We start from the raw sequence: 25847 nt of genomic DNA, 5'->3' as shown, positions 1-25847 counted from the left end.
TTTTTTTGTTCCATATGAACTTTTGAAGTATTTGCTCTAGTTCTGTGAAGTATGTCATTGGTATTTTGATGGGGATTATTGAATCTGTAGATTTTTTTTAGGTAATATGGACATTTTAATGATGTACATCATCCAATCCATCAACAAGGTATGTGCTTCCACTTTTTTATATTTTCCTCTATTTATTTTTTCAATGTCCTGTAGTTTTCTGCAAATAGGTCCTTTACTTGTTTGGTTAAGTTTATTCCTAGGTATCTTAATTTTTTTGCTGCAATGGTAAATGGGATTGTTTTTTCAGTTTCTCTTTCTGTGAGTTCATCATTGGTGTATAAGAATGCTGTCAAGTTCTTTTTTTTTTTTTTTTTTTTTCCCAACAGGATGAAAGCAATGACCAGATTATTTAATTACACAGGGGAGACCACGTCCCTGGGCTCTGGTGCTCCTAGGCATGCCTTCAAGTTCCCTCGCTGTTGGAAGGAAAGGGTCTGAATGACAGAGCCTCTCTGTCAACAACCTCATGAAAAACAAGATCAAAAACAGAAGTCCGCCATGGAAGAAATCCCAGAATACTCCAATTTGGAAAGAATTTAATTAACAAAATAAAGCAGAGGATATGGTCCAGGAGGGACTCTGAGAGGACCCCTGTCCAAGGCTGCTGCCTATGCCAGCCCAGGGCCTTGGGCTGTCTGAGCAGACCCACCCTGCTCTGCACGCCTAATCCGCACACGGCTGCGGCTGTGGAGGTGGCTTCTAGCTGTCCTAGGCCAACTTGGTACATTAACATGCAAAGCAAGGAGGTTTCAAGGGTTTCACTGAAGTTAATTTTTGCAAAAAGAGAAAACAAACAGAAAGCTAAAATTCATAGCAGATTAAAAGCCACTGAAGTGAAACCCATGTATTTCTCAACAGTAGGGAACGAGACTACAGCTATAATCTTTTTTTCTTTTTAAGTCTCTGATATCCTCTCCCCCAACTCAGTTCAAAGTTCATAGCAGCATAACACTAAGTCCTCTGTCAGCCAGTGTTCTGTGCTTTGGGGTCAGAGTTCACAGGTCAAGTTCAGTCCCACTGAAGAATCATGGGAGGATGCTAGCTGTCCTCCTCCAGCCGCAGGGCGCTGGCTTCCTCCTCTAGACATGTGCCGCCCATGTCACCCAGCTCATCTGTGTAGGCGAGCCTTGTTGGAGATGCAGGCACGTGGGCATCTTTGGCTACAGCCATGCTGTAGGTCTGAGTCACTAAGGGGCTGTTGTGAGAGGTGGAGTCTAAGATCTCATTGGTTGTCTCCATACTGCCATCCAACTTGTGCTGCTTCATGAGGGTGCACTTGACCCCTCCTGGGGGTCCAGTTTGTACATGTACAAGTACCAGTCTGAAACTCCCACCAGCAATCGGGGAATCTTCTGAATTGTGGCTGGGTGCAGATGTTTTTGTGGCCACAGAAGGGCAGGCGGACTGCAGCGAAGGTTCTGCCCCGGTTGAACATCTCTGTTACTTGGGAAGGCAAGTAGCTAGTGGAAGCCATGAGCATCTTTCCGGTGTAGCCGGTCCAGGTGGTGGGCTCCTCCTGAGGTTTTTCCTTCACAATCTCGAGTTTGAAGATGTGCACAGTCTCCGTGTTGCTGGAAGCGGAGAGGAACATACCATCCATGCTGAAGGCCAGGGAACCGATGCTCACACACCTCTTAACTCCTCTCCGGAACTCAAAGAGTTTCTGTCCCTCTGGAATGGAAAATACCCTAATCATGGTCCCCTTCTCAGAAGCAGTGGCAAGCTTGGTTCCACTGGCATTGAAAGCCAGCGCAGCTAAAGGACTGTTGTGAGCAGGTATCATGTTGGCAGCTCTCAAGTTGATGGGGTCAAAGACCTGCACTTCTCCAATGGAGGTGCTGCTGGGGTACGCCAGGTAGTGGTTGTCGTTGTTGATGGACAGTGCACACAGGCCTGCTGGGTTTGGGGGCGTCTCCGGGATGGTGTGCAGCACCTTCATGTCCCGGATGTTGTGTATGTACAGAGATTCCTCCAGACACACGATTAGCCTCTGCCTGTTCATTTTCACAGCCAGTATCTTGTTGGAGTAGCTGTAGTTGCAGATCTCAGTTCCTTTTTTTTTTTTTTTTTGCTCAGGTGGAATGGGAGGGAGAGAGAGGGAGAGAGAGAGAGAGAGAGAGAGAGAGAGAGAGAGAGAGAGAGAGAGAGAGAGAAACATCCACATGAAAGGGACACATTGAGTGGCTGCCACCTGCACGACCAACCAGGGCCAGGGACAAACTGCAACCGAGGTACCACCCTTAGTGGGAACCCAACCCGGGTCTCTCTGGACCGCAGGCCGATGCTCTAACCGCTAAGCCAAACCGGACAGGGCCTCAGTTCCTTTCTTAAAGGGGCAAATCTTTAGCTTCCTAGGAGCTTTGAGGCTGATGATGGCTACCAAGCTGCTTGAGAACAGTCTTTCCACGATGCACATGTCTTCAGTGTCAGTGCATTCATAGATCTGTTCCAGCTAACCCAAAGAAGAAAGGGAGAAAAATTTATAACCGGACTTACTACCAACAGCTAGGAATGTGATGTCCTGGTTGAAGTTGGAGAAGAGCAGCTGGCTGGTGCCGGCCTCGCCGCTCTGACTGGTCAGATTCATGGTGGGCGCGCAATGGGGTACACCCAGCCAGGGGCTTGCACGTCGACAGTGGTCACATGCACTCAGGGTCAGCGCCAGGTCCCTCTCACCACCGAAGTCACCCTGTTCCCTGCCCGGGGATCAATCATCGCATCAGACGGTCCCAGCTCTTTTTTATGCTCCATAGCCTGGGCCTGGTGGATTATTTTATGCTAATCTTGTATCCTGCTACTTTGCCAAATTCATTTATTAAGTCCAGTAGATTTTTGATGGAGTCTTTAGGGTTTTCTATGTATAATATCATGTCGTCTGCAAATAATGACAGTTTCACTTCCTCCTTTCCAATTTGATCCCTTTTATTTTTTCTTCATGTCTGATTTCTATGGCTAAGACTTTCAGTACTATGTTAAATAAAAGTGGTGAAAGTGGGCATCCTTGCCTTGTTCCTGTTCTTAAGGGAAATGCTTTTAGTTTCTTCCCACTGAGTATGATGTTGGTTGTAGGTCTTTCATATATGGCTTTATTGTGTAGAGATACGATTCTTCTATTCCCACATTACTGAGTGTTTTTATCAGAAATGGATGCTGGATTTTGTCAAACGCATTTTTAAGCATCTATTGATATGATCATGTGGTTTTTAGTTTTCATTTTGTTTATGTGGTGTATCACATTTATTGTTTTGCGAATATTGTACCAGCCTTGCATCCCTGGGATTAATCCCACTTGGTCATGGTGAATAATTTTTTTTGATGTATTGCTGGATCCATTTGCCAATATTTTCTTCAGGATTTTGGCGTCTATGTTCATCAGAGATATTGGCCTGTAATTTTCTTTCTTTGTAGTGTCTTTTTCTGGTTTTGGAATTAGAATTATGATGGCCTCACAAAACGAGTTTGGAAGTCTATTTTCTTCTTGAATTTTTTGAAATAGTTTGAGGAGAATGGGTGTTAGTTCTTTTTTGAATGTTCAATAAAACTTCACCGTGAAGCCATCCAGGCCTAGGCTTTTGTTTGCTGGGAGAGTCTTGATTACCTCTTCAATTGCCTTATCTGTTATTGGTCTGTTCAAGTTTTCTATGTCTTCCCGGTCCAGTTTTGGGAGACTGTGTGTTTCTAGAAATTTGTTCATTTTGCTTAGATTGCCGAATTTTTTGCCGTATAATTGTTCATAGTAGTTGTTAACAATCTTTTGTATTTCTGTGGTGTCAGTTGTTACTTCTCCTCTTTCATTTGTGATTTTTATATTTGAGTTCTCTCTCTTTGTTTCTTGGTGAGTCTAGCTAAGTGTCTATCAACCTTGTTTATCATTCCGAAAAACCAGCTTCTGGTTTCATTGATCCTTTGAATTTTTGTTTGCTCTCAATGTTAGTTCTGCTCTGATCTTTACTATTTCCTTCCTTCTACTTGATCTCTGGTTTTCTTTTTGTTTGCTTTCCAATTCTTTAAATTGTGAGGTTAGACAGTCAATTAGAAATATATCTTGTTTCTTCAGGTAGGCCTGTAGTGCTATGAACTTCCCTCTCAGAACTGCTTTCGCTGCATTCCATAGGTTCTGTGTTGTTGAGTGTTCATTTTCATTGGTTTCCAGGAAGTTTTTAATTTCTTCCTTGATCTCCTTGGTAACCCATGCATTGTTTAATAACATGTCATTTAGCCTCCATGTGTTCAAATGTCTTTGCATGTTTTTGTTGCAATTGATTTCTAGTTGCGTGACATTGTAATCTGAAAAGATGCTTGTTATGATTTCAATCTTCTTGAACTTGTAGAGATTTTGTTTGTGTCCTATACTGTGGTCTATCTTTGAGAATGTCCCATGTGCAATTGAGAAGAATGTGAATTCTGAAGTTTGGGGGTATAATTCTTTGTAGATATCTATTAAATCCATTTAGTCTGGTGCTTCATTTAGAGTTTCTGTTTCCTTGCTAATTTCTTGTCTAGAGGATCTACCCAGTGGTGTCAGTGGGGTGTTGAGGTCCCCTCCTATGATTGTATTGCTGTCAATTTCTCCTTTGAAGTCCTCCAGAAGATTTTTAATATATTTTGGTGCTCCTGTATTGGGTGCATATATGTTTATCAAGGTTATATCTTTCTGTTAGATAGATCCTTTCAATATTATGTAGTGGCCTACTTTGTCTCTAGTTATGGCCTTTATTTTGATACCTATTTTATCAGATATCAATATTGCCAACCCAGCTTTTTTGTCCTTTCTGTTTGCTTGGAAATTTTTTTTTTATCCTTTCACTTTCAACCTATTTGAGTCTTGCGTTGTGAGGTGGCTCTCTTGTAAACAACATATAGGTGTGTCATACTTTCTTATCCAATTAGCTACTCTTTGTCTGTGTCTGTGTCGGAGCATTCAGTCCATTTACATTTAAGGTGATTATTGATATGTTCTTATTTATTGACATCTTTGTTTAGTTTGGTTATATTTTTCTTTCTATTTCTCCTACTAATTACAGCAGTCCCTTTAACATTTCTTGCAGTGCTGGTTTGGTGCTAATGTATTCGCTTAGCCTTTTTTTTTTTTTGGTCTGTGAAGCTCTTTATTTGACCTTCTATTTTGAATAACAGCCTTGCTGGGTAGAGTAGTCTTGGATACAGATCCTTGTTTTGCATGAACTTGATTACTTCATGCCTCTCCCTTCTGGCCTGTAGTGTTTCTTGTGAGAAGTCAGCTGATAGCCTTATGGGGGTTCCATTGTAGGTTACCTATCGCTTATCTCTTGCAGCCTTTAGGATTCTCTCTTTGTCTTTAATTTTTGGCATTTTAATTTTCTATGTCTTGGTGTGGGCCTGTTGGGGTTCTTTTTACTTGGGGCTCTCTGTGCTTCTTGAACTTGAGTGCCTACTTCCTTCATCAAATTAGGGAAGTTTTCTGTCACTATTTCTTCAAATATATTCTCTAACCCTTCCTCATTTTCTTCTTCTTCGGGGACTCCTATGATGCAAATATTATTACGTTTTCAGTTGCCCCACAGTTCTCTTAAGCTGTCTTCCTGTTTTTTAATTGTTTTTTCCTTTTGGTTTTCTGATTGGTTGATTTTTTTCTAACCTGTCTTCTAATTCGCTGATCCTGTCCTCAGGTTCCTCTACTGTGCTTTTAATTCTTCCAGTGTGTTCTTTATTTCTGATATGTCATTCTTGATTTTCTCTTGGCGGTTTTTAATTTTCAATAGGTTTATGTTCAGCATCTCTATGTCTTTACTCATGCTGTTGAGCTTCCTCAAGGTCATGGCTCTGAGTTCTACCTCTGTTAACTTGCATAACTGTTCCACATTTGTCTCATTTTTCATAGAGGTCTCTTGTTCTTTCTTTTGGCTTTTGTTTCTGTGGTTCACCATTTTGGCTATCACAGTTGGCTTTGGAGCCTGCCAAATTTTCCCTGTGGGTGTTGGTGTTTTGCTGTTTGTGGCTCCCTCTCCTGGATTTGGATGAGCTAGGGAGGACTCATGTTAAGCACCACTGTCAAGTCTTACTTTCCTGGTTAGAGTTGCTAGCCCAGAAATGGTACAGTTATCCTCTAGCTTTTTGCCTGGAGCCTTTCAGTAGTGGTTACTTGAAGAGCCTTGTTTTTTCAGTTGAATGAAAAACTCCCTCAGATGCTCAGCATAAGGGGATTTCCAGAAGTTTGGGCAGATGCTGGTTGATAATGAGCCTCAATTTGCATTTTAATGGCCCACCTGGTTAGGGGTGAATCTCCAAGGAGGGTCCCCCCACCTGTCCTGGAGCCCTGGGAAGGAGTAAGATGGCCACTGTCCTGCGTGGCTACAACTCAGCAAAAGCTCTGTGCTCCCTCCATATCGCGAGTATGCCCACACAGTTCCAGTCCAGTCTGCCCACCCTCTGCCAGAGCCCAAGATGAGTGACTGTGGCTATTTTAGCATCTGTCCCAGCTCTGCACTGTGGAGCCCTTGGGATTTTAACCCAAGGGCACTGCTCACAGCTAAGGCTGCTGCTGTCTGTAAGCCTCCAACCACCTCTCATGCCTCTGCAAACCTACCATGATCAAGTCAGTGTTCCTGGTTATATGATTCTCACAAGATGCTTTTCTGTTGCTTTTTCCCATCAATTTGTCTTTATTTTAATTTTAATTGCAGTTTGGTCCTAGGAGACAGTCTGTGTATCTTCCATTAACACTGCCGCCATTTTGGAATCTCTGCCCATGGATTTATGAGTGAAGTTAATCAAAATAACTGCTACTTGCCCTGGCCGGTTTGGCTCAGCGGTTAGAGCGTCTGCCTGCGGTCCGGAGAGACCCGGGTTCGGTTCCCGCTAAGGGCATGTACCTCGGTTGCAGTTTGTCCCCGGCCCTGGTTGGTCGTGCGGGTGGCAGCCACTCGATGTGTCCCTTTCACATCGATGTTTCCCTCTCTCTCTCTTCCTCTCTCTCCCTCCCACTCTGTCTGTACAAAAAATGGAATAATGTCCTTGGATGAGGATTAAAAAAAATAAAAATAAAAAATAACTGCTACTTGGATTTCCACTCACGTTAATTACTGGTAAATACTTCTGTCTATACCCATGCCTATGTTATCTGAGAAAGATTCTATCAAATCACTCCCATTATGATGTTCAGGTACAACCCAAATATTCAATATCAATTGTGAGCTATTACTTTTCAGTCTTCCTCAGTATAGGTTTCTAGAAGCTATAGACATAAGATATACCTAGTGGGGATCAAACATAAGAAAATTCCAATCTTTTGTTAGGTATTTGACAGCCTCTTCAAAACCCATAAGACTAAACACACCAGATTTTTGTTTTTAAAGAAGGCAAGAAGGTCAAATGACAGTTCAATTTTTAAATTTTTGAGGTAACGCCATATTGTTTTCCAGAGTTTCCGCATCAGTCTGCATTCCCACCAGCAGTGTACTAGAGTCCCCTTTTCTCCACCCTCGCCAACACTTGTTGTTTGATGATTTGTTGATGGTGGCCATTCTGACAGGTGTGAGGTGACACCGCATTGTTGTTTTAATTTGCATCTCTCTGATGATTAGTGATGTTGAGCATTTCTTTATATGTCTCTTGGCTATTTGTATGTCCTGTTTGGAGAGTTGTCTATTTAGCTCCTCTGCACATTTTTTAATTGGGTTTTTTGTCTTCCTTTTGTTGAGTTGTATGAGTACTCTATATATTTTGGAAATTAACCCCTTATCTGATATATCATTGGCAAGGATGCTCTCCCACACCATGTGTTGTGTTTACATTTTGATAGTTTTTTTTTTGCTGTATAGAAGCTTTTTAGTTTGATGTAGTCCCATGTATTCAATTTTTCCTTTGTTTCTTTTGCCTTAGGTGATGTATCAGTGAAAATTCTGCTGCATATGATGTTTGAAATTGTGTTGCCTACGTTTTCTTCTAGGATTTTTATGGATTCAGGGGTCACATTTAAGTCTTTTATTCATTTTGAGTTTATTCTTTTGTATGGTGTAACTTGATGGTTTAGTTTCCTTTTTTTTTTTTTTTTTTTTTTTTTTGCATGTAGCTGTCCATTTTTCCCAACACCAATTATTAAAGAGGCTGTCTTTACTCCACTGTATGCTATTCCATCTTTGTCAAATATTAATTGAGCATAGGGTCTTGGGTCCATTTATGGGTTATATATTCAGTTCCTTTGATCTATCTGCCTGTTCTTGTGCCAGTACCATGCTGTTGTGATTACAGTGCCTTTGTCCTATAACCTGAAATGTGGTAATGTGATCTCTCCAACTTTGTTCTTCTTTTTCAAGATTGCTGTGGCTATTCTAGGTCTTTTTTGGTTCCATATAAACTTTTGGAGTATTTATTCTAGTTCTGTGAAGTATGTCATTGGTATTTTGATTTGGATTGCACTGAATCCATAGATTGCTTTGGGTCATATGAACATTTAGAAGCCTGAAACACCAATCAGAAAGAATATATGTATCCCCATGTTTGTAGCAGCACTATTTACAATAGCTAAGATCTGGAAACAGCTCAAATGTCCATCAGTAGATGAATGGATAAAAAAGCTGTAGTACATATTCACAATGGAGTACTATTCAGCTGTAAGAAAGAAAGAAAGATCTCTTATCCTTTGAGGCCACCTGGTGTGACCTGGAAAGCATTATCCTAAGCGAAATAAGCCAAACAGAGAAAGACAAGTATCATATGATCTCACTTATTTATGGAAGATAATGAACATAAAAGTCTGAGGAATGGGGTAGTCCCAGAGATGTGGAAGTGGGGCACAGACTGACAATCCCCAGAAGAGGGGGTGGTGGGGGAGAGATAAACTACAGAACTTATACGCATGTATACATTAACAATGGAGCCCTGGCCGGTTTGGCTCAGCGGTTAGAGCATCGGCCTGTGGTCTGGAGAGACCCGGGTTCGGTTCCCGCTAAGGGCACGTACCTTGGTTGCAGTTTGTCCCCAGCCCTGGTTGGGTCGTGTGGGTGGCAACCACTCGATGTGTCGCTTTCACATCGATGTTTCTCTCTCTCTCTCTCCCTCTCACTCTATCTGAACAAAATATCGAAAAATGTCCTCGGGTGAGGATAAAAAAAAAAAAAAAAAAAAAAAAAACAATGGATATGGACAACAAAGCTGGGGACAGAGCGGGAAGGGAGGAAGAGGGGGAAATCAGATTGGGGTAAAAGGGAGAAACATCTGTAACAAAAATTAATTAATTAATTATTAAATTTAAAAAAATTAAGGCACAAAGATAAAGTGGTTTAATCAATTTGGCTTTTCTTGACCTTAATTTCAACACTTCAGTGATAAACATTTTTATGTCTTCTTATTTAATTTAAGGCCTTACATGATCCAGCCTATCATAATACTCTGTTCTTCACGCATTAGAGTGCAGTCACAATGGCATTTCCTCTGTTCCTTGAGTACGCTAAGCCTATTCATTTGCGTTTTTCTCTGATATTTTATCATTTGTTTATTTTGTAAGTGTAAGCAAATAATTTGCTGTTCTTGTTCATCACTCTATTCCTGGTATCTAAAAATATAGATAGTAGGTATTCCGTAAATGTTAGTTGATTAAATGAACAGGCATCAAAAGGTATGTATTCAAGACATATATTTTCCCTGCTCCACTTTGGCATCAACCCTCACCCTTCCAATTCTACAAATTTAAATATATGGCTGGTCAAATATCGTATTTCCTATTTAAATGTGACTCAGAACATTTTGCAGGTATTCTTGTACCACATGCATAAGGACTAGCAAAGTTTTTGTGCATCAGCATTCCACCAAAAGGGAAAATACTAGCTATGTTTGAAGACAAAAAAGACTAGGGTAGGTATGAGGGATGGAAGTAAGATAAATATTCACAGTTTTTTTAAAGATATTGAATGCAGCCCTGACGGGTGTGTCTCGGTTGGCTGGAGTGTCATCCCATGCACTGAAGGGTCATGGATTCAATTCCTGGTCAGAGCACATACCCAGGTTGCAAGTTTGATCCTTGTCCAGGGTGCATGGGAGGCAACTGATCGATATTTCTGTTTCACATTGATGTCTCTCTCTCTCTCTCTCTCTCTCTCTCCATATCCCTTGCTCTCTCTCTAAAAAAACTCAATAAAAACATATCCTCAGGTGAAGATTGAAAAAAGAAAGACATTGAACACAGAAGAAAGAGAATCACCTCTGATAGGTATGCAGTGTTCTGAACAGTTTTCAATGTTACTAACGTTGATCATACCTGCTCCACGTTGTTCACTCATATACGTGAAAGAGACTTACTTGCCTTTCTTATGTTATAATCCCAGTGAAAGAGAGCTATTGACCAGCAGTCTCAGCAATAGAAGTAGATAGTGTGTTCAATGTCCTGAAAGAAGCTATCCCAAATGTATTTAGTCCTGGTGAGAATACAAGGTAGACTAAATGAGGGATCTATAATAATGTAGTGGTTTCTTAATAAAGCACCAGATTTGAACTAAGATCCCCTGGGTTCAACTCACTCTATTGTACTTGGGTAAGTTATGTAACATCTCTCAGTCTCAGTTTCCTCAACTGAAAAATGAGAATAAGAAGTCCTTTATGGTGTTTCCATTGGAGGTTAGAGAAAGGAGTTCTTTTTTAAAATATGCTGATATTATTTTTTTTAAGAGAGAGGAGGAGAAAGAGAAATAGAAACATCAATGTAAGAGAGATACATCAATCGGCTGCATCCTCCTGCACTCTCCCTATTGGGGATCAAGGCCGCAACCTAGGCAGATGCCCTGACCAGGAATCAAACCAGGACCTCTCAGTCCATGGGCCAACACTTAATCCTCTGAGCCACACTGGCTGGGCAAGAAAGGAGTTATTTTAATTATACAACCATGAGCAAAAATATGTTTACCATTTTCAGTTGTAACGATTACAATACCTGACACTTCCAGGCTATTGTAACTATGAAAATAAAGTACATGAAACATATAATACAGAATCTGCTACATAGTAGATATTTAATAAATTGTAGTTAGAATTGTTATTGCTATTAGGATTACTTGTTGTACATATTTTAACCAATAATAATTATACTTTATATGTAACACAGTAATTATGAACAATACCTATATAATAAAAACAGTACACTGGCAGCAATGGGTTGAGATATGCCACTGAATTAGGAGAGCTACATGATAGGAAAGCACCTAGAAGAGGTCAATTGGGCTACAGGCATAGTACCAGAGAGCCATGAACTTCTGAAAAGATAAAAACGACTTGCTGACCTAGGCACAAAAAAAGGTAAATCAAGAGAAAGCAGCTAAAGCAGGAAAGAACTCCAGGTACTATGAGTACTAGCTACTAGGCAAAGTCCAGAACTTTGAGGTCAAATTGTTACCAAGAGTTCCACTAACCTTTGTGGGAGTATCTTAAACAAAAAACTTCTATAATAACTACCAGACCTCTAGGCAAAGGAAAAAAGACAAGATATACTCCTGTGTGTCTCCTCCTCTACCCCTCCAAAGTTTAAAAAGTGTAGGACATGCCATCAGAACCTTTAATACCATGGAATTGTGATGAGGGCAAAGAGCCCACACTGGGAATGGTAGATAGGTTAAAGGAGATAGATTAAAAAGGATGGATTCAGTCTTCTCTAACCTTTACCTACACATAACCTTAGACCAGAGCTCTGCCTGAATTTGGTCTTGCTCTGATCTCTCACATGTAAAAGGCTGCTGACAAATTGCTTGTTAACCAGAGAACAAGCACTAGTATAAAGTCGCTGATGATGACCAAGGTCTCTGGATGTCAGAGACAAGTCCTGCTGTCTATGTCATTGGGCCTGAGTTAGGTATGTCCAAAACTGCCTGACTGTCTGAGACTCAGGTTGATTTTTATTAGTTGTGTAATCCAGCCCTTGCAGTTCTGACTAACAATCTTACATTATTTAGGTTTTATTTTGAAAAATGCCCCCAGGCCAGTTCTATTTAAAATGTTTTCTGCAAATAAGACCTAAAAGTGTTACATTTCTTTCACATTTAGAACTGTAAAAATTTGAAGAGGCCAACTGAGGAGTGTGCAAGAATTGGGACTATACTTTTTTTCCGTCCTCCCTTCACATCCTGAGGACATGGAACATATTTATACTCAAAATGAACAAAGGGTCTTTGCAGTGATATTGCATCATTGTCTTATATATATGCAAGTATTTATAAACTTTCAAGTACTTCCAAATCTCTTATTTTACTTAATTCTGCTAATAATCCGCCCTGGCTGATTTTGCTCAGTGGTTAGAGCATTGGCCTGCGGTCCTGAGAGACCCGGGTTCAGTTCCTGCTAAGGGCATGTACCTCGGTTGCAGTTTGTCCCCGGCCCTGGTTGGGTCATGTGGGTGGCAACCACTCGACGTGTCCCTTTCACGTCGATGTTTCTCTCTCTCTCTCTCCCTCCCACTCTACCTGAACCAAAAATGGCAAAAAGTCCTTGGGAGAGGATAAAAAAAACAAAATTCTGCTAATAATTCAGGAAAATGTGCATGGTATATATTATCTACATTTTGCGGAGGAATACAAGATAGAGAAAGAATAAATAACTTAGTCAAGCTCATTTTGATGGTCAGTTCATGAAAACCAAAGTTTTGGCTGTTAGCCCCTGGACATTCTCAGAACTTGATGATAACATGAGTTGACAGCCAAATTAATTTCTTGTCATCTATAACAAGTTGGAGAAGCTCATAGAAATAAGTACAGATGTGTAAAGATAACTTTTAAAGAATAATGTTAATATGTACAGCAAAGAAGAACTTTTTACATATATTTTTATTGATTGTAGAGAGAAAGGAAGAGGGAGAGAGAGAGAAACATTGATGTGAGAGAGAAACATCAGTTGGCTGCCTCCCACACATACCAAGACTTGGGATTGAGCCCATAACCTGGGCATGTGCCCTGACCAAGAATCCAACCAGTGACCTTTCAGTGCACAGGATGATGCTCAAGTAACTGAGTCACACTGGACAGGGCCAACACAGAATACTTTGCTAATTTATTAATAAACTTCAATTTCTATTCCAAAAATTTAATGTTAGCTACTTTAGGTCATAAGTTATACATTTTTTTTTTCCCAGAAGTATTTCAAAATGAAAATGTTGACCAATCTTGGGTTCCCTGAGGGGAAAGTAAGTAAGACCCACGATTTAAGACATACATGTAAACCAACGAATTCATATGCATATATGTACAACCAATGGACACAGACAATAGTTTGGAGAAAGCAAAAGGGGGGGGTGGGAGTGGGGTAGGAGGGGGTCAATGGGGGACAAATGATGGACATCTGTAATACTTTCAACAATAAAGATAAAAATAAATAAATAAATAAATAAAATTACTATTTATAAAAAAAATACATAAAAAATTTAGATGCCTCTTTCTAACTCACTATAGTATAACAGGCTTATACTACAAAATCTAAAGTTTTATTTTAGAATTTTGGTTAATGTAAATTTGCTATATCACCAGAGCTAACCTATTAAGAAGAAACTAAATAAATTAGGGAAATTTTTCACATCTAAAAGCAGAAACCCAGATAAAATGCCTCAGGACACAGTTGAAATTTTTCTAAATGTTTGCTTCAATGGTCTTATCTTTACTTCAAATCACTTTCCTTGCAAATTCCAGAACAGTCTAATGATCAGTAAACTAAAACAAACTTTGCTTTCTGACAGTTTTTTAAATGTGAATTGACTGCAATTCATAGCTATCAAATAATCAATCTACCATCCTTGGATAATATTGTCCTCCTCAAAACATAAAAACTATAAACTGATATTATAGAAAATTCAAGGAAGGGACACAAATGAATAAATGAACAGGATCTCAGGCCCTTTGATGAAGTTTATTACTTGAGAATCAATGACAAATATACAAAAATTTCATTGAAACCCATCTTTGATCGTGTTAACAAAAAGACCTTCAGGAAACTGCAGGAATAAGTTCATATAACTAAAAACATGTAGTATTAATGCTTTTAAAGACCAAAAAAAAAAAGAGAGTGAGAGAGAGAGAGAGAGAGAGAGAGGACAAAAATTACTAATATCACATCAGTCTTATAGATACAGAGAACAAACTGATGGTTGCCAGATAGAAAAGGGTTAGGGGGCTAGGTGAAAAACAATGAAGGGACTAAGAAGTACCAATTGGCAGTTACAAAATAGTCATGGGGATATAAAGTACAGCATAGGTAATACAGTCAATAATACGATAATATCTATGTATAGTGTCAGAAGGGTAATAGACTTACTGGGGGCATCACTTGATAAATTATATAAATGTCTAACCACTATGTTGTGCACTGGAAACAAATATAATATTGAATGTCAAATGTAATTGAAAAAATAAAAGAAAAAAATAGAAATGAAAAAGGAGACACTTTAACTCACATGGATATTAAAAAAGATAATGAAGGAATATTATGAACAACTCTATGCCCACAAATTTGATAACCTAGGTGAAATAGACCAATTCCTTAAAAGGCAAAATCTGCCACAACTCATACAAGAAGAATTAGACAATATGAATAGGCCGATAGCCATCAAACAAATTGAATCAACAATTAACAACCTTCCAAAACAGAAAGCACCAGGCCCAGATGGATTCACTGTTGGATTCTATCAAATAGTTAAGAAGAAATTATATCAATTCTGTACAATCTCTCTCAGAAAACAGAAGCAGTGGGAATACTTTCTAACTCACTCTATGAGGCCAACATTATCCTAATACCAAAACCCAAGATGTCACAAAACCCCCAAAAAACTACAGATCAATATCTCTCATGAACATAAATGCAAAATCCCCAACAAAATAGTAACAAATCACGTGTAGTAATCTATGAAAATATTTATATACCATAATAAAGTAGGATTTATCCCAAGTACGGAAGGCTGGCTCAATATTCAAAAATCAGTGAATGCAATACATCACATCAACAGCTAAAAAAATATTCACAGGATATCAGTAAATGCAGAAAAATAATTTGACAAAATCCAACATTCATTCATGATAAAAACTCTCAGTAAACTAGGAAATGTCTTAACTTGATAAAGAACATCTACCAAAAACCTACAACTAACACCACACTTGGTGGGGAGAAACTAGAAGCTTTTCCACTGGGATCAAGAATAAAGTAAGGTGATCTCCTCTCACCACTCCTTTTAAACACCATACTGGAAGTAGTAGCTAATGCAATAGATACAAAAATGAAATAAAAGGTATACAGATTCAGAAGGAAGACATAAAACTATCTTTGTTCACAAATAAAATGAATGTCTATGTAGAAAAACTGAAAGAGTTCATTGAACAAACAAACAAAATATGAAAACAAACCAAAAAAAAAACTAGAACTAATAAGTAAATATAGCAAGGTTGCAGGACATCAAGTTAATACACAAAAGTCAATTAATTTCCATTATTCCAGCAATAATAAATTTTTAATTTTAAATTAAAAACAATACCATTAACATTAGAAAAGTAATAAAATAAAATAATTAGGTATATATTTAACAAAATATGTACAAGATCTATATAAGGATAACTACAAAACTGAGAAGACTATTACCTGACTTCAAGACTTACTGTAAAGCTACAGTAATCAAAGCAGTGTGGTGTTGATGAGACACTAGAAAAATAGATAAATAGAACAGAATATTGAGCCTATAAATAGACCCACATAAATATAGTTAACTGTTCTTTGACAAAGAAGCAAATGCAGGAAATGGAGCAAAAGAAGTTTTTTCAACAAATGATGCTGAAACAGCTGGAACACAAGTCAAAAAAAAAAAAAAAAAAAAGGAATCTAATCACAGATCTTACACCCATTACAAAGAGTATCTCAAAATAGAGTAAAGACATAACTATAAATGCAAAACTATAAAACTCCTGGAAGAAAACATAGGATAAGGACTTGGGGTAGGAAGATGGCAACAGGCAGGACCTAGGAGGGTGAGTATGTGAGAGAGTGAGCAAGTATGTGAGAGAGTGTGAGTGGGCGTGAAGGTGGACAACAAACCTGAGCAGTGCAGAGCCACTGATCAGAAAGTTCCTGTTCTGTGGACTGAAGCAGCCAGCTACCACAGTAAGCAGCCCTTCAGGACACTTCTCTCTGCACTGGCAGGGAGGTCCCACCATTTTGGAAGATCCTATGTCTTCCCTGTGAGGAGGCAGTGGGAGCTACTAGGGCCCAGCCACCTGAGCCCACCAGTGCACCTGGCAACATGGGACCAGTGGACACTCTGTGTCAATACAGACCAGTGCAAAGTAGTGCAGCTTGAAAGGTGCTGGTCTCTGAAGCCTCAGACAGACCGGAGCCCAACACCATCGGACATAGTAACAGCCCAATCAGAGTCGAGATATACCCCCAGCAACAGAGCCTGTGGAGCAGGCATCCATCCCTAGGCAACAGAAGCACAGACACACAGCTAAGACCCATCCATAAAAACTACAACAAAAGCTGAGCAGGAGTTGAGACCCACAGGGCAGCAGCACTCCCCAGCCACCAGCTGCGGGACCTGGGGCTCCAAAGAGGCCTGTGTGGTCCAGTAGCTTACAAGAACAATGGGAAGTCAGAGCCACAGAGAGACTGGTTTGATTCAGCTGCCTGCCCATGGGACCTGCAGGGTGCAGGGGCACCAGAGACACCTGTGCAACCCAGCAGGGACTGTGCCATCCAGTTACCCATGGGACCTGTGGGGTGCTGTAGCACCAGAAAGGCCTGTGCCACCCAGCAGAGACTGTGCGATTTAGTTACTCCCATGACCTGCAGGGTGCTGAAATACCAGAGAGGCCTGCGTGACCCAGCAGGGACTGTATAATCCAGTTACACGTGGGACCTTCTGGGTGCCACAGCCCAGAGAGGCCTGTGTGACCCAGCAGAAACGGTACCATCCAGTTACCTGTGGGACCTGCGGGGCGCTTAAGCACCAGAGAGGCCTGTGTGACCCAGCAGGGACTGCGCAATCTAGTTATCCACAGGGACTATGGGGAGCTAAAGCACCAGAAAGCCCTGCATGAACAAGCAGGGACTGTGTGATCTAGTTATCCACAGGGACTGCGAGGTGCTGAAGCAACAGAGAGGCCTGTGCAACCCAGAAGCCCATAAAACAGGCATAGAGCCAGGTCCCCAAAGGGATTGTGAGATCCAGTTACCCACAGGACCTGCAGGGTGCTGGGGCACCAGTAAGGCCTGTGAAACCCAGCTCCACACAAGATAGGCATAGAGGATGTGAAAAATGGAGGCAGAGTGAATAGAAACTATGCAGATGATCTCCTAGGACCAAATGGGAATTAAAACTAAAATAAAGACAAATCCTCAGAAAATAGCAACAGAAAAGCAGCAGGACAGGACCAATAACCAGAGACACTGGTAGGATCTGTGGAGGCACGAGAGGGTGCGGGGCTGGGAGCCCAGGTACAGCAGCAGTCTTAGCTGTGAGCAGCAACCTTTGGAAATAAAGACCAAGCCCACTCCTCAGTGCAGAGAGTAGGGACAGAGCACTAAAATAGCCATAGCCACTAACCTGGGGGCTCCTGCAGAGAGAGGGCATACTGGGCTGAAACTTGGTGGGGACACCTGAGATTTGGAGGGCACTCAGAGTTTTTGCTGAGTTGTGACCACAAAGGACGGTGGCCAGTGTGCTCCTTCCCAGACCTGTGGGGAAAAGCAGCAGCCCCTTCACCCTCGGAGATTCACCCTCGGAGATTCACCCTTTTCCAGGTGAGGCAAAGAAATGCAAATTGAGGCTCATTAACAACCAGCCTCTATCCCACCCTCTGGAAACCCTCTTATGCAGAACACCAGGGCTATATTCCAAGTTACTGGGTAACTGAGATTACTAGCCTCCAGGAAAAAGCTAGAGAATAACTGAACCTTTCCTGAGCTTGCAAATCTAACCAGGAAAGGAAGACTTGACAGTGGTGTTTAATGTGGGCCTGCTCAGGCCCATCCAAACCCAGTAGAGGGAGCCACAAACAGCAGAACACCAACACCCACAGGGTAAATTTGGCAGGCTCCAAAATCCACTGATAGCCAAAATGGTGAAACAAACAAACAAATCTCAAATGAAAGAACAAGAGAACTCTATCAAAGATTAGATCTATGAAATGCAATTATGCAAATTATAAGAGGTAGAGTTCAGAGCCATGGTCTTGAGGAAGCTCAACACCATCAGTAAGGACATCAGCACATGAGTAAAGACATAAAAACATTCAAAACCAACCAAGTGAAAATTAATAATGACATAGCAGAAATTAAGAACACATTGGAAGGACTAACCAGCAGAGTAGAGGAAGCTGAGGACCAGATCAGTGAATTAGAAGACAGGGTAGAAAAAATCAACCAGTCAGAAAACCAAAAGGAAAAAAGAATTAAAAAACAGGAAGACAGGAATTCCAAAATGGAAGCAGAGTGAATGGAATCTATACAGACCATCTCCGAGGACCAAACTGGAATTACAACTAAAATAAAGACAAATTAACAGAAAAAAGCAACAGAAAAGAAAACAAAAGCAGCTTGCAAGGACCATACAACCAGGGACACTGATTTGATCCTGGTAGGATTGCAGAGGTGTGAGAGCGGGGCTGGGAGCCCACAGAGAGCAGAAGCCTCAGCTGTGAGCAGTGCCCTTGGGTTAAACTGCCAAGAGGCAAAAAGGCGCAGAGCCAGGACAGACACTAAAAGGGCCAGAGTCACTCACCTTGGGCTCTGGCAGAGGGAGGGTGGATTGTACTGGAAGAGTATATGTAGGGGGCTCAAGCTTTTGCTTAGTTACACCACCCAGGATAGTGGCCAACTTACTCCTTCCCAGGGCTATGGGGAGAAATGGCGGCCCCTCCCTTGGAAATTCAACCCTTCCCAGGTTTGCCATTGAAATGCAAATCGAGGCTCACTAACAACCAGCAACTGCCCTACCCTCCGGAAATCCCCTTATACTGAGCACCTGAGGGAGTTTTTCATTCAACCTAGAACCCAAGGCTCTTCAACCTAGAACCCAAAGCTCTTCAAGATAGCCTCCAGGCCAAAAGCTAGAGGATAAATGTACCATTCCTGAGCTTCCCAGACCAAAAAAAAAAAAAAAAAAAAAAAAAAAGAAAACTAAGGGAATATAATATATTAGCACCAAACCAGCACTGTAAGAAATGTTAAAAGGACTGCTGTAATTAGGAGAAGAAATAGGAAGAAAAAGATAAAAAAATAACAAAAATGCAATAAATAAGTGCATATCAATGATCACCTTAAATGTATATGGACTGAATGCTGTCATAAAAAGACACAGAGTAGCTGATTGGATAAGAAAGCATGACTCCTATATGTTGTTTCCAAGAGACCCACCTCACAACAAAAGACTCACATAGGTTAAAAGTGAAGGGATGGAAAAAAATCTTCCAAGCATAAGAAAAAAAAAAAAAAAAAAAAAAAAAAAAAAGCTGGGGTAGCAATACTGATACTTGATAAAATAGATTTCAAAATGAAGGCCATAACTAGAGACAAAGAAGGCCACTACATAATATTGAAAGGATCTATCCAACAGAAAGATATAACCTTGATAAACATATATGCACCCAATATAGGAGCACCAAAATATATTAAAAATCTCTGGAGGACTTCAAAGGAGAAATCGACAGCAATACAATCATAGCAGGGGACTTCAACACCCTGCTGACACAATTGGATAGATACTCCAGACAAAAATAATTAGCAAGGAATCAGAGACTCTAAATGAAGCACTAGACCAAGTGAATTTAATAGATATCTACAGATAATTATACCCAAAACTACAGAATTCACATTCTTCTCAAGTACACATGGCACATTCTCAAAGATAGACCACAGGATAGGACACAAACAAAATCTCTACAAGTTCAAGAAGGTTAAAATCATATCAAGCATCTTCTCAGATCACAATGGCATGGAAACAGAAATCAACTGCAACAAGAACATGCAAAGACATTTGAACACTTGGAGACTAAATAGCATGTTATTGAAATATGAATGGGTTACCATGAAGATTAAGGATGAAATTTAAAAATTCCTGGAAACCAATGAAAATGAACACACAACAACACAAAATCAATGGTTTGCAGTGAAAGCAGTTCTGAGAGGGAAGTTCATAGCACTGCAAGCCTACCTCAAGAGCAAAAAAATTTATAATAGACTATCTAACCTCACAACTTAAAGAACTAGAAAGGAAAAGGGAAAAAAAAAAAAAAAACCCAGAGCAAGTAGCAGGAAGGAAATTGTAAAGATCAGAGCAGAAATGAATGACCTGGAGACCAAAACAACAATTCAAAGGATCAATGAAACAAAGAGCTGGTTCTTTGAAAAGATAAACAAGATTGATGGACCCTTAGCTAGACTCACCAAGAAATAGAGAGAGAAATCAAATACACAAAATCAAAAATGAAAGGGGACAAATAATAAGAGATACCACAAAAACACAAAGGATTGTGAACAGATATTATGAACAATTATACGGCAACAAATTCAAAAATCTAATCAAAATGGACCAATTTCTAGAAACACATAGTCTCCCAAAACTGAACTGGGAAGAGATAAAAATTTGAACAGACCAATAAAAACAAGAAATTGAAGATGTAATCAAGACTCACACAGCAAATAAAAGCCCAGGCCTGGAGAGCTTCAGGGGGGAAATTTACCGAATATTAAAAGAACTAATACCCATTCTCCTCAAACTATTTCAAAAAATTCAAGAAGAAGGAAGACTTCCAAACTCGTTTTATTAGTCCAACATAATTCTAATGCCAAAACCCGAAAAGGACACCACAAAGAAAGAAAACTACAGACCAATATTCCTGATGAACATAGATGCCAAAATTCTGAACAAATACTAGCTAATCGGATCCAGCAACACATTAAAAAAATTATTCACCATGACCAAGTGGGATTGATTCATCCCAGGGATGCAAGGCTGGTACAATATTCGCAAATCAATAAATGTGATACACCACATAAACAAAATGAAAGATAAAAACAATATGATCATATCAATAGAGGCTGAAAAATCATTTGACAAAATCCAGCACCTATTTCTGATAAAAACGCTCAGCAAACTAGGAACAGAGGGATCATACCTCAACATAATAAAGGCCATATATGAAAGACCTACAGTCAACATTATACTCAATGGGCAAAAATTAAAACCATTTCTTTTAAGAACACGAACAAGACAAGGATCCCCACTTTTGCCACTCTTATGTAACATAGTACTGGAAGCCATAGCAACAGCAATTAGATGGGAAGAGACAATAAAATGGATCCAAATTAAAAAAAGGAAGTGAAATTGTCATTATTCACAGATGATGTGATACTATACGTAAAAAACCCCAAAGACTCCATCAAAAACTTACTAGACTTAATAAATGAATTTGGCAAAGTAGCAGGATACAAAACTAACGTCAAGAAATCAGCGGCATTTTTTTTCACCAATGATGAACTCACAGAAAGAGAAACTAAAAAGAAAATCCCATTTAGCATCATGTCAAAAAGATTAAGATACCTAAGAATAAACTTAACCAAAGAAATAAAGGACCTATTCACAGAAAACTACAGGTCATTGAAAAAAGAAATAGAGGAAGAAAAAAGTGGAAGCACATATCTTGTTCATGGATTGGAAGAATTAAGATTATTATTATTATTATTATTATTATTATTATTTTGATTCTTTTTTTTATGAATTTTTATTTATTTTTTTGTTACAGATATTTTACCTTTTTACCCCATTGGCACCCCCCACCCTACCCCCCCTCCACCCTGTCCCCGGCTTAGTTGTCCATGTCCATTGGTCATGCATACATGCATATAAGTTCTGTGGTTTATCTCTTCCCACCCCCCCCACCCCCCATCCCCTCTTCTGAGGGATGTCAGTCTGTGCCCTACTTCCATGTGTCTGGGTCTACTGTATTCCTCAGACTGTTATGTTCATTATATTCCGTATATAAGTGAGATCATGCAGTATTTGTCTTTTTCTGCTTGGCTTCTTTCACTTAGGATAATACTTTCCAGGTCCCTCCATGTCGTCTCAAAGGATAAGAAATCTTTCTTTCTTACCGCTGCATAGTACTCCATTGTGTATATGTACCACAGCTTTTTTATCCATTCGTCTACTGGTGGACACTTGGGCTGTTTCCAGATCTTAGCTATTGTAAATAGTGTTGCTATGAACATGGGGGTACATATATTCTTCCTGATTGGTGTTTCAGGCTTCTTAGGGTATATTCCCAGCAGTGGGATCACTGGGTCAAATGGCAGTTCAATTTTTAATTTTTTGAGGTAGCACCATATTGTTTTCCATAGCGGCTGCACCAGTCTGCATTCCCACCAGCAGTGTATTAGAGTCCCCTTTTCTCCACACCCTCGCCAACCCTTGTTGTTTGATGATTTGTTGATGGCGGCCATTCTGACAGGTGTGAGGTGATACCTCATTGTTGTTTTAATTTGCATCTCTCTGATGATTAGTGATGTTGAGCATTTCTTCATATGTCTCTTGGCCATTTGTATGTCCTATTTGGAGAGGTGTCTATTCAGCTCCTCTGCCCATTTTTTAATTGGGTTCTGTGTCTTCCTTTTGTGGAGTTGTATGAGCACTCTATATATATTGGAAATTAACCCCTTATCTGATACATCATTGGCAATGATGTTCTCCCATACAGTGGGTTGCCTTTCCATTTTGATGACTGTTTCTTTTGCTGTGCAGAAGCTTTTTAGTTTGATGTAGTCCCATGTGTTCATTTTCTCCTTTATTTCTGTTGCCTTAGGTGATGTATCAGTGAAAATTCTGCTCCGTATGATGTCCGAAATTTTGTTGCCTACATTTTCTTCTAGAATTTTTATGGAGTCACGGGTCACATTTAAGTCTTTTATCCATTTTGAGTTTATTTTTGTGTATGGTGTAAGTTGATGGTCTAGTTTCATTTTTTTGCATGTAGCTGTCCAATTTTCCCAACACCATTTATTAAAGAGGCTGTCTTTACTCCACTGTATGCTCTTGCCACCTTTGTCAAATATTAATTGAGCGTATTGCCTTGGGTCCATTTCTGGGTTTTCAGTTCTGTTCCACTGGTCTATATGCCTGTTCTTGTGCCAGTACCAGGCTGTTTTGGTTACAGTCGCTTTGTAGTATAAACTGATATCTGGTATTGTGATCCAACCTACTTTGTTCTTCTTTTTCAAGATTGCTGTGGCTATTCGGGGTCTTTTTTGGTTCCATATGAACTTTTGAAGTATTTGTTCTAGTTCTATGAAATATGTCGTTGGTATTTTGATGGGGATTGCATTGAATTATAGATTGCTTTGGGTAGTATGGACATTTTAATTATGTTAATTCTTCCAATCCATGAACAGGGTATGTGCTTCCACTTTTTTATATCTTCCTCTAGTTCTTTTTTCAATGACCTGTAGTTTTCTGCAAATAGTTCCTTTACTTCTTTGGTTAAGTTTATTCCTAGGTATCGTAATTTTTTTGGCGCAATGGAAATGGGATTGTTTTTTCAGTTTCTCTTTCTGTGAGTTCATCATTGATGTACAAGAATGCCGTCGATTTCTTGACGTTAATTTTGTATCCTGCTACTTTGCCAAATTCATTTATTAAGTCTAATAGATTTTTGATGGAGTCTTTAGGGTTTTCTATGTACAATATCATGTCATCTGCAAATAATGACAGTTTCACTTCCTCCTTTCCAATTTGGATCCCTTTTATTTTTTCTTCATGTCTGATTGCTGCGGCTAAGTCTTCCAGTACAATGTTAAATAAGAGTGGCGAAAGTGGACATCCCTGTCTTGTTCCTGTTCTTAATGGAAATCTTTTTAGTTTCTGTCCATTGAGTATGATGTTGGCTGTAGGTCTTTCATATATGGCCTTTATTATGTCGAGGTATGATCCCTCTATTCCTACATTGCTGAGCGTTTTTATCAGAAATGGATGCTGGATTTTGTCGAATGCTTTTTCAGCATCTATTAATATGATCATGTGGTTTTTATTCTTCATTTTGTTGATGTGGTGTATCACGTTTATTGATTTGCGAATATTGTACCAGCCTTGCATCCCTGGAATGAATCCCACTTGGTCATGGTGAATAATTTTTTTGATGTATTTCTGGATCCGATTTGCTAATATTTTGTTCAGGATTTTGGCGTCTATGTTCATCAGGGATATTGGCCTGTAGTTTTCTTTCTTCGTAGTGTCTTTTTCTGGTTTTGGAATTAGAATGATGCTGGCCTCATAGAACGTGTTTGGAAGTCTTCCTTCTTCTTGAATTTTTTGAAATAGTTTGAGGAGAATGGGTGTTAGTTCTTTTTTGAATGTTCGGTAAAACTCCCCCGTGAAGCCATCTGGGCCTGGGCTTTTGTTTGCTGGGAGAGTCTTGATTACCTCTTCAATTTCCTTGGTTGTTATTGGTCTGTTCAAGTTTTCTATCTCTTCCGGAAATAGTTTTGGGAGACTGTGTGTTTCTAGAAATTTGTCCATTTCGCTTAGATTTTCGAATTTGTTGCCATATAGTTGTTCATAGTAGTTGTTAACGATCTTTTGTATTTCCGTGGTGTTGGTTGTTACTTCTCCTCTTTCATTTCTGATTTTGTGTATTTGGGTTCTCTCTCTTTGTTTCTTGGTGAGTCTAGCTAAGGGTCCGTCAATCTTGTTTATCTTTTCGAAAAACCAGCTCTTTGTTTCATTGATCCTTTGAATTGTTTTTTTGGTCTCTATGTCATTTATTTCTGCTCTGATCTTTACTATTTCCTTCCTTCTACTTGCTCTGGGGTTTTCTTTTTGTTTGCTTTCTAATTCTTTAAGTTGTGAGGTTAGACAGTCAATTAGAAATTTTTCTTGTTTTTTGAGGTAGGCCTGTAGTGCTATGAACTTCCCTCTCAGAACTGCTTTCGCTGCATCCCATAGATTTTGTGTTGTTGTGTGTTCATTTTCATTGGTTTCCAGGAAGTTTTTAATTTCTTCCTTGATCTCCTCGGTGACCCATTCATTGTTTAATAACATGCTATTTAGCCTCCATGTGTTGAAATGTCTTTGCATGTTCTTGTTGCAATTGATTTCTAGTTTCATGCCATTGTGATCTGAGAAGATGCTTGATATGATTTCAATCTTCTTGAACTTGTAGAGATTTAGTTTGTGTCCTATCATGTGGTCTATCTTTGAGAAGGTCCCATGTGCACTTGAGAAGAATGTGTATTCTGTAGTTTTGGGGTGTAATTCTCTGTAGATATCTATTAAATCCATTTGGTCTAGTGCTTCATTTAGAGTCTCTGTTTCCTTGCTAATTTTTTGCCGAGAGGATCTATCCAGTGCTGTCAACGGGGTGTTGAAGTCCCCTGCTATGATTGTATTGTTGTCGATTTCTCCTTGGAAGTCCTCCAGAAGATTTTTAATATATTTTGGTGCTCCTATATTGGGTGCATATATGTTTATCAAGGTTATATCTTCCTGTTGGATAGATCCTTTCAATATTATGTAGTGGCCGTCTTTGTCTCTAGTTATGGTCTTCATTTTGAAATCTATTTTATCAGATATGAGAATTGCTACCCCAGCTTTTTTTTGTTTTCCATTTGCTTGGAAAAATTTTTTCCATCCCTTCACTTTCAACCTATGTGAGTCTTTTGTTGAGAGGTGGGTCTCTTGTAAACAACATATAGATGAGCCATGCTTTCTTATCCAATCAGCTACTCTGTGTCTCTTTATGGGAGCATTCAATCCATTAACGTTTAAGGTGATTATTGATATGTACTTATTTATTGCTATTTTTGTTTAGTGTGGTTCTATT

At 39.5% G+C, this 25847-nt stretch overlaps 1 protein-coding gene and 1 pseudogene across 1 annotated transcript in view; both read right to left on the bottom strand.

The window, feature by feature from the left end:
* IL1RAPL2 (interleukin 1 receptor accessory protein like 2) overlaps window positions 1–25847 on the bottom strand; it is a 1440342-nt gene that overhangs the window by 732501 nt on the left and 681994 nt on the right. The gene's annotated exons all lie outside the window — the stretch shown is intronic.
* LOC118635921 lies at window positions 1060–2638 on the bottom strand (annotated as a pseudogene).

The sequence above is a fragment of the Molossus molossus genome, unplaced genomic scaffold (assembly GCF_014108415.1).
Source record: "Molossus molossus isolate mMolMol1 unplaced genomic scaffold, mMolMol1.p scaffold_m16_p_2, whole genome shotgun sequence".
Classification (NCBI taxonomy): domain Eukaryota; kingdom Metazoa; phylum Chordata; class Mammalia; order Chiroptera; family Molossidae; genus Molossus; species Molossus molossus.
The sequence above is the reverse complement of the archived record's forward strand: the minus strand, read 5'-3'. Positions and strand labels throughout refer to the sequence as shown.